This window comes from Idiotropiscis lumnitzeri, chromosome 6 (genome assembly GCF_059441095.1).
Source record: "Idiotropiscis lumnitzeri isolate Australia: NSW breed Sydney's pygmy pipehorse chromosome 6, RoL_Ilum_1.0, whole genome shotgun sequence".
NCBI lineage: Eukaryota > Metazoa > Chordata > Actinopteri > Syngnathiformes > Syngnathidae > Idiotropiscis > Idiotropiscis lumnitzeri.
In genome coordinates this window covers 21403893-21417265 of record NC_142396.1, presented here as the reverse complement: position 1 = coordinate 21417265, position 13373 = coordinate 21403893, and the positions used below count along the sequence as shown (strand labels likewise).

Here is a 13373-nt window from a genome sequence, read left to right as displayed (position 1 = left end):
TATTTGCCCCCCTGTCTTTGGTCTTTCCTACGATACTACTGGTCACTGCAAATAGTCACTTTAAATTCAATTGTCATTTTATCTGTTCTATCATACTACGAGACACCTTAAATATCTTAGCGGTTGTCCATACTTATGTGTTGCTGTCCTAAATGTCCATTTGTGTGCTGAAAGGCTACACCTACTGGTGATAAATCACTTGTGCATTTTAATATGGACAACACTGACATTATGGGTGTGTAGTAGTTTGAAGGAAAAAAACATCCATTTTAGAATAAGGCTGTAAGAAGATGAAATGTGTAACAAGTAAAAAGCTGTGTTTTCTTTTCAGCTGCAAATTGTAAATCAGGGGGTCTTCAATCCTGTTCATTGTGGGCCAGTGTCATCTTGAATCTGGTGTGTTACAGCAGGGAGAGATGGAAAACAGGCAGGACACCCGCATGCAAAAAACGAGATTGAGTACCCCTGTTGTAAATAACTGATAATTTTATCTCGCAACCAGTTCAGGGTGTCCCCCGCCTACTGCCTGAAGATAGCTGGGATAGGTTACAGCACCCCCCGCGACCCTAGTGAGGAGAAGCGGTACAGAAGATGGATGGATGAATTTGCCCTTGACACATGATTAGTTCAACTAATGTGCCACAGTGCTTCCTGACTTAGGAGACTAACCAGTTTCATCACTCTTTGCAAAACCACAATCATCACGTAAACCACCCGGTTCCCTGTGGCTAGGCGCATTTAAAAAAAAAAAAAACATGTTTTAAACTGTTTGAAAACATGTTAGGACTCCAAGTACAACCACATAAGATTCCAGTGGCGGATAAATTTTGTGTGTTATGTTCGTATTAATTGCAACATATGGCAACATAAGAAGAAATACTGCTCGGCAAAACCCACTTAAAAGAAACCACCAACTGTAATTAAAAAAAAAAAAAAAACTGTAACTGTAATTGTGTAAAACCAAAAGAAAACTCAATTAAGTGCCCCACCTTAACAATGGCCCCACCTAAACAGTTGCCGGACAAGTGATTTAAACTCTCCGTTGACAACTGTGAGGCAACAGAGGAGAGACGGGAGCAGGACCGACACCAACGCAAGACCGGAGAGTTGCTCCAACAGCAAACTTGAACGTGCGTGGACTGGTGAGTACTTTCTCCATATTTTCAGGAAAACCACATTCATATTGCACATATTTGGTGTACAGTATATGTATTTGTACTCGAGTAAAAATAGACATTGCTTCATGCATGTTGCCAAGCTTGTCCAATGAAGTTGTATAGCAGGGACGTGCAGTTCGAGCAGGCAGCTGATGCAGATCCTCCTCTACCCTGGATGTGAAGAGAAAGAAACAACAAAAATCCATTCATTATCTGAGCCGCTTCTCCTCACTTTTTTCTGCTGGGGCTATAGGGGCCTAGACCGATGCATAGAAAATAATTTATGAATAAATATTAGAATGAAATAAAATGCTGGAGGAGCTTGACTGGGGCGATTCAGATTTCTGATTGAGCTATAGCACCCCATAGCTCCGGCATAATGCCATCTCTACACAAGACATTGATTTTCTCTTTAAATTGCGAAAACACATTTTTGTCATACAATTATTGCATACACTGACATTGAACAGTCTAAGACTCAGTCAGTTGAATAAAACCATGAGTAACTTATATAATGAGAGGGGGTCACATTTTCCTGGTCTCATATATGTCCACGCACTCCTTACAAGATGTGTGACAAAAAATCTTTTTTCTAATTCAGTGAAAAGGGCTCACATGGATAAGAATAGCCATTTAAGGACGACACAAACCAGCTGTACCAACATTTGGAGTAAGAATGCATTTTGCGCATTTTTTCACAAATATTAATGTTGTTCGTCTCTGTGTGCCCAACGATTGGCGGACAACCAGTTCAGGCTGTCCCCTGCCTACTGCCTGATGACAGCTGGCTCTAGTGCCCCCTGATACACCAGTGAGGAGAAGCAGTACAGATAATGGATGGATGGATATATGAGCGCAATCATTGGCATGACAAAATAAGCACGGTTCTTAACCTGGACTTCTCCCAAGTGTTCCATTCTCTCTCTCATTGACAAACATCGCCATGGTTACACGCTTCAGTTTATCAGGCTCAATTTCCTGCAAATGAAAAATATTTGCTTCAGAGTCTCTGTTCTACTTAATCTTTGTTTACACAAATAACTATTGTTCTCCAGATTCTTTGAGAAGCGGGTGAATATTGTAAAAATTGCTATGGTTTCCTGCTGATTACCACAGAAGGTGAAATTAAACTTTTTTTGCTCACTAGTTAACCCCGATTTTTTTTTATAAGAATACCCTAAAAAGTAGTAGTTTTAATCATTACGAGCGTCCAGGTGCCTCATGGCAGGGCATGGATCCCGGGCCCCAACAAACTGACTGTCAAGAAGCCAGCTCGCCCATCAAGTTCACCGGATGGACTTTCACTAGCTGTACAATTAACCATTTATTTCCAATATTTTCAGATTGTGAACATCTGATACAATGATCATTCTTAAGGTGTTCACTATTGCCCTTGTGGTGATTGGTAAGTCATCAAACTCTCAAATACCAAGTAAAAAAGAGGAAGTGAAAGATCACAATGTCACTGTGTTTTCAACTCTTTCACAGGAAGCTGTTTTTCTGAAAGGATAAAGAGACAAGCGTTTTCACCACCTAGTCCACAAGGCCTCCCTGGCGGGACACCACTTAAATATCCATATTACCAACATCAGCCTTGGCCTCCAGTACAATATCCATATAACCAACATCAGCCTTGGCCTCCAGTACATTTTCCATTTTTCCAACATCAGACTTCACCTCCAATACATTTTCCATTTTTCCAACAGCAGCCTTGGCCACCACTGCAACATCCATATTACCAACATCAGACTTCACCTCCAATACATTTTCCATTTTTCCAACAGCAGCCTTGGCCACCACTGCAACATCCATATTACCAACATCAGACTTCACCTCCAATACATTTTCCATTTTTCCAACAGCAGCCTTGGCCACCACTGCAACATCCATATTACCAACATCAGCCTTGGCCTCCACTACAATTTCCATTCTCCCAACGTCCACCTGGGCCACAGATTTGACCACAAAAGCCGACATTGGCCTTAAGGCCCACTACCTTATGAGCCACATAGGCCACCACCACATTGGCATTCTGGGCCACCAACATATACGTGAACAGCCTAGACCACCACTTTAGCAGGCTGGACCAGCACTTGGATTTTGGATTTTATTTCATGTCACAATTAGCCACAGAGGCCAATACAATACCCTCGTGTAGCTTCTTGTTATCCTGAATTTTTTTTATCTGACCCACCTGGAGAAGAAATTGTCAACCTGCCCCAACATGTGTCCACCTGGACCACCACCAGGAAAACCCCGGGAAACACTAATTACTCCAGATTAAAACCACCCACCCGAACCAGCACCCTGTCAACCTGGACCACCACCCGGACCACACAGATCATCTGATACACCGGATGAAAACAATCAACAAGGAGCAGGACCTTTCAAACATGGACTACCACCTAGACCCCACCAGGACCTAGGCTAACTCCAGTTACCTCTGATGAAAACAAACCTGGGATCCCGCTTTGCCCTCCCAGAAAATCTCTTTGTGCTGATGAACACAACCTGGATCAACATTCAGTCCAACACCTGTGCAACTTGAATGTCACCACAGACCATAGAAAGCTGTTTTTATTCCAAAAGAAAACTTCAAGCAAGCATTAAGCATTTAGTACTAGTCTTGAGGATCATCGTGTGGTTGTTGATGTGTTAATGAATTCCCATCCTGGCCGCCTGCATCCAATTCTAATAATAAAGAAGATTTTTCTTCTTGACGACTTTGTTGCTTGAATGTGACCACGACTCAAACGTTCTCACCTTCATGTTCATCGACACGATTACATTTCCTGGGTAACATCAAATTGCAAACGCCTGATGCCTTGTAAAATTAATAATAATCACACATTGCATATGTACATTTTTGTTCACTTATCGAACTCAACTCAACTTCATTTATAGAGCACTTTAAAACAACCATTGAGCCATACAATGTGTTGTACAATAACTCAGACAATGAAATCAATAAGTGACATCAGCTATTTTTCTTTTTCTGGATATTTCCTGCTGATGTGGGAGTCCTCGGCTGCTCGTGTGTTTGTCTGCCTTTATCCATCGTTTGAGTAAACACAATTATGGTTTCGTGCACCACCACTTGCACCCTTCTCATGGAAAGACTTTCCCTGCTAGAAGGACGTTTCCGCCAGCTAAGGTAGAGTAATGTGGTAAGCATATATGTGGCAGACACAACTGTAAGCATGGGTTGTAGCCAACCCGCTAGTCCGGTTAGCATTGGCTCTAAACGGCTTGCTAATTGTAGTGAGCCTGTTAAGACACATAGCAGTTCCATTCCACCTCTGTCTTCTGGCTCCCGCACTTCAGTTATAAGTGACTCCATTACCCGCAACATTAAGGGTTTGAAAATCCAGCCGCAGGACATTAAAGCTAATTTTATGGAGCTGGCACGCACGAGACCTAGACACCAGCGTAGTGCAAGCAACGCTAGCTATGATACTAAGATGAGGCAATCAGAGATCACAAAGAAAAACATAGCAAGGACTTGTGATCTCGCCAGGAAGATGAGTCGGCATCGAGTAATTGTCTCTGGCCCGGCCGGAAGTCTATGTTTGTGGGGGTGAGAATTCTTAAAAGAGGGCTCGACTAAGCAAGACCGTAGGTGGATTTTAGTCCAGCCCACATGAGAGGTTTCGCAGGTTATTCTTGCTTAATCAATCAGTGGCTGGCTAGCTTTTGTAGTGAGCAGGGATTGCAGTTTGTAGATAATTGACCCCACCTGTTGAAGATGGACGGCCTTCATCCTAACTGGGCAGGCGCCAACACTCTTTCAAGAAACATAGATGACTGTTTGAGCCTTCCATGAGAGTTCACATCAGAGCAGGTCGTGATGCAGGCAATTAGTCAGCCTGTAAGGACTGGTATGGAGTCTGTAAAGTTAGAGCTAACTAGCGTTATGCTAAACTCAGACAACACACATAGCTTTTCTTCTAGATTAAAGCGCTACACACCACACACTGGTACAGTTTCTCCTGAGGTGGCAATACATGATGTGTTTCAGCATTCCTCCTTGGTCGGTCTAATCGACGACGAGGCGTTCTCTTAATATAATTGAACTCGAAAGTTCCTAACGTCATAATTTCTTTTATAGTTGCTCATGATACAATACGGGATTTAGGCAATGTAATCTTATTAATACTATGACCAGGAGTCCTGTCATGCGGAATAATTTAGATAAACCTATTTATTGAAACTCAGCTTTTCAAATATTAGATTGCTCTCATCGAAAGCCCTGTTAGTTAATGACCTCATTAGAGACAATCTTAACAGGATTGGTCTTTGCAAGACCTGGTTAAAATCAAATCAGTTATTACAGCTAAATGAGGTCTCGCCTCCAAACTTCGTGGGTTCGCATGTTGCGCGCCATCGTAAGAAAGGTGGAGTGTAGCCCTCTTTTCCGAAACTGATCTGAAATTTATCCCTCGTTCTAGCAATTCCTTTAAAACATTTGAAGTTCTCATTATGCGATCAACAGACGCATTGACGTTTTATTTAGCCGTTCTTTACTGTGCCCCTGGCAGGTAGTCGGGCTTTTTAGTTGAATTTTTTTAATTTGTGGCTGATTTGGTAACTCATGCAGATAATATACTTATTATGGGTGACTTCAACACTCATGAATCTCCCGTCGGAAACACTTACCATGGCGTTTCAGACAATAATTTATGCTTTTGGTTTCACGCAAATAATAGATGAGGGGACGCATACAAATGTTAATACGTTAGATTTGGTATTACCCCGAGGCTTACCATCCCCAAACGTAATCGTATTACCATATACTATTGTTATATCTGACCATTACTTTATTAAGTTTGAAGTCTTGACTCATTGCCATCATTCTGACTACAGTCAAAGCTATAGCAGCCACATTATTAGTTCTTCAACCACCACCGTGCTTTCTGAGCTACTCCCTTTAGAAACCGCTTCGTTTCCTAATTATATTGGTTCGATTGATGATCACACAAACAACTTTAATGCCGCTGTGCTAAACTCCCTTGACTCCGGAGCGCCATTACAAATTAAAACTCGTCCAAAGAGGCTTAGTCCGTGGTTTGCAGAGGAAACACGCATACTTAAACTATCATATAGGAAGCTTGAGAGCAAATGACATGCGACCAAACTTGAGATCTTGCATCAGGCATAGTGCGATAGTTTACTATTATACAAGGAAGCAGTCGATTTAGTCAAAACCAATTATTTCTCTAGATTAATTGTCTTGCATAAAAACAACTCTAAATATTTATTTGATGCCCTGGCAACGCTAACATAGCAGCAGCCAACCTCGGATAGCTCTTCCTATTCAGCTCATGATTTCAAACAATTCTTTACTCGGAGGATCGAGCGCATTCGGGATGGGATTAAAGTCACTGTTCCTAAGATCCCCTTGAATTCCACGATTACTGAAAGCAATAAGGGCATTTCGGCTGATAACTGTCCGTCAACCTTATCTCACTTTAAAAAAGTATCTTTTGAAAAAAATTGGTTAACGTGGCAAAGCCAACAACTTGTGTGCTCGATCCGCTTCCTGGCAAACTAATTAAAGAACTGTTTACGACCCCGTCTGTTTGAAATATAATTAATCTATTGCTTACCACGGGTATAGTACCAGCAGCAGTAGGACCGCCGTTATCCAACCTCTACTTAAACAACCAAACCTCGACCCAGAGAGTCTCAGAAACTACAGCTCAGTTTCAAAACGTCAATTCATTGCAAAAATTCTTGAAAAAGTCGGAGCGCATCAACTTATTGATTAATTGACTGCTAATAATCGATTTGAACTTTATCAATCAGGATTTAGAGCTCACTCTACCGAGACCTGGCTTAAGTGACTAATGATCTTCTCATAGCTATGGACACTGACACCTCATCAATATTACTCTTACTCGATCTTAGCACCGCTTTTGACACCGTTGATCATACTATTAAAACGCCCTAAAACGAGTGTTAGCATTTTAGGCTCAGCGCTTCCTTGGTTTAATTCTTATCCGTCAGAGAGGATGCACCGTGTAATTCATGGCAATGCGACTTCTGACTTTTGTCATGTCACATGGGGAGTTCCGCAGTGATTGGTACTTGGACCTCTATTGTTTAGCATCTACCTGCTACCGCTTGGCAATAATATCCGTAAATAGAACGTTACTTTTCATTGTTATGCTGATGATACTCAATTATAAGTGCCACTGGAAATAACAAATCAGCGTAACTGTTATAAATTAGAGGAATGGCTTGCTGAGATTAAACATTGGATGTTTTTAAATTTTTTGCGTCTGAACCCAGATAAAACTGAGATGCTGATCATTGGACCAGCACATCATCGGCACCTATTCAAAGACACCACTCTGAGTATCGAAAAATGAAATATTGCCCAAAGTGATTCAACAAAAAATCCAAATGCACATTAAAAATATTACTAGAACGGCGTCTTTTCATCCATGCAATAGTGCTAAAATGAGTCCAATTCTATCAACTAAAGATAAAGATAAAGATGTCCTTTATTAGTCCCACAATGGGGAAATTTGAAGTGTTACAGCAGCAAAGATATAGATCACACAGAGTGGGCGGCGTAATGTAGCCGTTAATGTATAACATTAGCAGCAGACATTCATAAAAAGCATGCAAATATACACAGTATAAACGTATCTAGTGTAAGGAAACACTCCTAATGCCTGTCCATTATACAGAGGGGGAAACACTGTAATGATAAAAACTACTGAATGATTGAAAATACTGCAATGATAAAGATATTACAATGATAAAAGTACTGTAATGGTGAGAGTACTGAAATGACAGGAAAGTACTGCAATGATAGAAAATACTCCAATGATAAAAGTACTGTAATTGTAAAAGTACTGCAATGATAAAATATACTGCAATGATAAAAGTACTGTAATAGTAAAAGTACTGCAACGATAGAAAAATACTGCAATGATGAAAGTATTGTAATAGTAAAAGTACCGCAATGATAGGAAATACAGCAATTATAAAAGTACTGCAATGATAAAAGTACTGTAATAGTGAACATCCTGCAGTGGTAGAAATACTACAGTGATAGAAGTATTGTAATAAGAATACTGTAATGGTAAACAAAATACATCATTGGTCGATGTTTAGGTACACTCTTGGCTGAAAGTACAGTAGTAGTTAATATTGCATCCTAGGACTGCACAATTGCACTAATGCCCTCCTGTTTGTAGGCCTGACCCAATGTTCTTGTTAAAAAGTCTGACAGCAGTCGGCAGGAAGGAGCGGCGAAATCTCTCTTTGGTACAGCGAGGGTGTAAAAGTCTGTCACTGAAGGAGCTGTAAAGTGTTCTCAGAGTGTCATTGAGTGGGTGGGCTGGTTTGTCCAGCATTGATGACAGTTTTGCCGTCATCCTCCTGCCCCCCACTGAGTCCACAGAGTCCAGGGAGCAGCCCAGGACAGAGCTGGCCCTCCTCACTAGTTTGTTCAGTCTCTTTTTGTCCCGGGCCGAGATGCCTCCTGCCCAGGAGACCACTCCATAGAAGATGACCGGTGAAACCACCGAGTCATAGAAGTTCCTGAGGAGTGTTCCCCGAACGCCAAAGGACCTCAGCCTCCTGAGTAGGAAGAGTCTGCTCTGACCCTTCCTATAGAGAGCATCTGTGTTGTCGCTCCAGTCCAGTTTATTGTTCAGATGAACAATAATGTAAGTTGAGACCCTTTCAACGTCTGTTCCCTGGATATTCACTGGTGCAGGTGGAGAGTGCAGACGCTTGCGGAAATCCACCACCAGCTCTTTGGATTTCCCAGCGTTGATTTGGAGGCGGTTCTGCTGACACCAGTCCACGAACCCCTGCGTAACCCCTCTGTACTCCCGATCGTCATTGTCAGTGATGAGGCCGACAATCGCAGAGTCATCAGAGAACTTCTGCAGGTGACAGGTTGTGGAATTGTATTTGTAGTCCGAGGTGTAGAGGGTGAACAGGAAGGGAGCCAGCACAGTTCCCTGCGGCGCTCCCGTGCTGCAGAGGAGCACGTCAGACACACAGTCTTGTGTTCTCACGTACTGTGGCCGGTTTGTGAGGTAGTCGTGAATCCATGTGATGAGGTGGTGGGCCACTCCCGCCTACTCCAGCTTGTCTCCCAATAAGGCGGGCTGGATGGTGTTGAAAGCACTTGAGAAATCAAAGAACATGATCCTCACCGTGCCCCCGCCTTCTCCAGGTGGAAGAGTGAAGTGTGGAGCAGGTAGATGATGGCATCATCCACACTGATGCCAGGCTGGTATGCAAACTGGAGTGGGTCCATTGAGGAGCTGACCAGGGGGCGCAGATGGACGAGGACCAGTCTCTCCCGGGTCTTCATCAGATGAGACGTCAGCACCACTGGTCTGAAGTTGTTGAGCTCCTTCGGATGGGGTGTCTTTGGAACCGGAACCAGGCTAGATGTTTTCCACAGCTGGGGGACTCTGCCCAGCTTCAAGCTCAGGTTGAACATGTGCTGGACGATTCCACACAGCTGGTCTGCGCAGGATTTGAGGAGCTGGGAGCTGATCCCATCTGGGCCTGCCGCCTTCCTCGCCTTCATCTTCCTCAGCTGGTTCTTCACCTGAGATGTTGTGAGGAACAAGGCTGAGCAGGAGGAAGTGGTGGTTGTCTGATGAGGCTGGGAACTGGAGCCTGTGGAGAGAGAGAGGGGCGAGAGAGGGGGAGAGAGGGTCTTGTTCGCAGTGGCAGGAGGGGTGGGTGGGGGCTGCATCAGGGAAGCCTGAGCGGGGTCAGACATTTGATCAAACCTATTGAAAAATAGGTTCAACTCATTTGCCCACTGAAGCCCCCCCCCCCTTCTGGGTCTTACCTGCTTGTCCGTGGCCTGAGATGGTCTTCAGGCCCCTCCAGACATCCCTGGCATTGTTCCGCTGCAGTTGTTTTCTTCCTTCCGCATCCTGTAGGACTTTTTCCCCTCTCGGATCCTCCTTCTCAGCTGACGCTGCACTCTCTTCAGCTCGTCCTTGTCGCCTGAAACAAAAGCCCTCTTTTTCTCCTTCAGGAGAGCTTTAATGTCCGGTGTGATCCAGGGTTTGTTGTTGGAGAAACATCTTACAGTCCTGGTGGGAATGGTGTTCTCCATGCAGAAGTTAATATAGTCTGTAACTGTGTCTGTTAGACCATTAATGTCCTCACCGTGAGCTTCGCTGAATACCTCCCACACAGTTGTGTTGAAACAGTCCTTCAAGGCCTCCTCGGCTTCTCCGGACCATCGCTGAACTGTGCGTGTCACAGCTGGCTGCCTGCGGACGAGAGGTTTGTACACAGGCAGGAGAGCAACCAAGTTGTGGTCAGCTTTGCCCAGCGGGGGAGGGGCAGTGACGTGTACGCCTCCTTGGTGTTGGCATAGAAGAGGTCCAATATTTTATTGTCTCTGGTGTGGCAGGTTACATATTGTGTGAATGAAGGCAGAGAGGAGGAAGGAGAAGCATGATTGAAGTCACCAGAGATAAGGAACAAGGCATTTGGGTGCTGTGTTTGTAGCCTGCTCACAGCTGCATTCAGTACATCACAGGCTGTCTCACCGTTAGCAGAGGGTGGCACGTACGCCGCCACCGCGATCACATGACTGAACTCTCGCGGTAAATAGACCGGACGCATGCTAACAGCTATCATCTCAATGTCCCGACTGCAAAGTTGATCCTTAACAGTTATGTGCCCAGGGTTACACCATCTATCATTAACAAACACAGCCAGCCCTCCCCCTTTTCTCTTACCGCTCTCCAGTGTCCTGTCCGCGCGTAGTATTTGGAAGCCGTCCAATTCCACGACGGCGTCCGGCGTTAGCTCTGTTAGCCACGACTCCGTGAACACCAGCAAGCTAGCCTCCCAGACAATCCTCTCGTGCCGGGTTAGCGCTGTTAGCTCGTCCATTTTGTTGGGGAGGGATCGAACATTCCCCATAATAACGGACGGGAGGACGGGGTGATATCGTCTCCTCCTTGCCTGGCGTTTAGCCCCCGCACGACATCCCCGTCTCTTCCTCCTCAGCTCGCGGGGGATATCGGGTCTCGCTCCGGGAGCCCACGCGGGGTTAGCACGGAGGGCTAACAGCTGATCTCTTGTGTACACGATCGATCCGTAGCTCCGAGTTTCATCTCCGGACACGATCGCGCAAAAAACAGCCCCCAACAGCAGTAAAACCACCGCAAGTTGGATGTCCATTGCTGAGGTGAGGTAAAAATAAAATAAAAAAGGGTAAAGGGAAAAAACACACGAAAAAGGCTCAATAGTGAGCCACGCTGCTGTAAACAGGCAGCCACTCGCGCGGCGCCGGAACCGGAAGTCGACGCAGAAATCTTAATCCATGCATTTGTTATGTTATTTTTTGTTATATTATTGTGCATTTAGTTGAGCTACAATTTTTTGGCCTGTTTACTGCCGCTTCTATTCTCTTTTCTGCCCCCTCTTCTCCGGCTGGGGAATTCGGTGATGGTGACCCACTATGAAGCTTATGGCATTGATCAATCGGGCAGGGACCTGCTCCACAGAAGTCATCTTCCTGCAGCACTTCATTTGATTGATTCTCACATTATCTCAGCAAACATTGTATGTGTGATGAGGATTTCCCCATCTGTGGTCCCTTCTCAAGGTTTCTCACTTTTTCCCTAATGGAGTTTTGAGTTTTTCCTTGCCTTCCTCAGGGTTAAGATCAGGGGATGTCGATTGTCTGTGATTAAGGGCAATACAAATAAAATTTACTTGACTTGACTTGACGAATGAATTAATAATACAAAGGCAGCAGACACCTAAAAACAATAAAACAACACGTAATCCATCTGAGGTTTAACAAAGTCATGGATTACTATTTCTAAGTGCTGTTGAGAATTAGAATTAGAAATCCCTTTATTGTCATTGTACTCAAGTGTGCAACGAGATTAGAGGGCTCCCCTCTCCAGTGCAATACAACAATAATACAGACAAATATATAAATTAGATAAATAAATAAGAGAGTGCAATGGAATTTAGTACTGAATAGGGTAAGAGAGAGGCATTATTTTCGCCAGATGCCAAAAATGCGAAAAGGTGGATTAAACAGCAGCACCAATTAGTCTTGTTTTAGCCATTCCCTTTTAGTTTTAGTCCAGTCCTTGTGTTAAGCTGTCAATTCAGTTTTTATTACTTCTAGTCATTTTCATAAGCTTTTTCGCATTGATGGGCACGATACCCTAATTTTGCCAATCCCGCTCACGTCCTCCGTCCACAACTTGGGCATCCTTCTGTCCCTACACTTTTATCCTTACTCATGAAAATAGTCAACCTCCGATGCATGCGTCCTTTGTCCCCCCCGACCAAAAAAAGAAAAATGAAAAATCTCCATACATGACGAGAGGCTAACAGCAGAGGTTTCAGAATTCGGTACTGATTAAAAGTTACAATAGCAAAATTTGGCCATAGAAATTGATTTGTAGTTATGTTAGAATAATATTTAGAGGTTATTATACATTTGCCATGACGCAACTTTATTTCAATACATGGTGCACATATCATGTTGCAAATTAGTGTAGTGGACTATGCTTGAGTGTTTACAGTCAGAGTGGAGGTACAGGAGGACATCTCTACTGCAGAGAGGTGCCTGCAATTGGCAGGGCGGTGGCACTTCTTCAGAAATGAGGATGAAGTAAACAACATCGTGATGAGTCCTGATAAAGAAGTTGGCCTCAAAGTCTGAAGCAAGCAACATCGTGCTAGGTCCTGATAAGAGATGCTGACGTCAAAGTCAGCTGCGACCCACGACGGCACGCTCATGATAAACCGGACTAAACCAGCTTTTGAGAAGACGAACTGTACCACCCTTGAATGTAATCTGATTTCTCGAAGTGTAATCTGATTCCTCTATGTTATAAAAGGGAATGTATGAAAAACATCGAGGAACAGAAGGGAGATGAAGTTGCCAAATAAACTTTGTTAACCTTTCTGTTTCCACTTGGGCTGCGTGTCTCTCCTTTCAGCTATGAACCCTATATGTCAAATTGGCGAACCTGACATAAAATTGGTCCTTCAGAGCCGTGAACCCAACATACTGGAGGCGTCCAGGGGCGAAGCCGACGACCGGGGACAATCGTGGCCACGACAAGATAAGGATTCTTTCTTTTTTTTTGGACCTGGTCCTCGACTTTGCTACTGGATGCTGAAAGTTGAAGGGAGGCTGCGGAGAGAGACGTTCAGCTCATCTTGGGTGAGTGTGTGAAG

General features: G+C 44.0%; 1 long non-coding RNA gene and 1 pseudogene across 1 annotated transcript; both read left to right on the top strand.

Annotated features, from left to right (window-relative positions):
* Window positions 1-1069: 1069 nt before the first annotated feature.
* LOC148335882 (uncharacterized) lies at window positions 1070-2779 on the top strand. Its single transcript, XR_015844102.1, has 3 exons — window positions 1070-1142; window positions 2501-2562; window positions 2646-2779. It is a non-coding gene; the product is annotated as an uncharacterized LOC148335882 (long non-coding RNA).
* A 3008-nt stretch (window positions 2780-5787) lies between these two features.
* LOC148335881 (uncharacterized) lies at window positions 5788-7528 on the top strand (annotated as a pseudogene).
* The last annotated feature ends 5845 nt before the right edge of the window (window positions 7529-13373 follow it).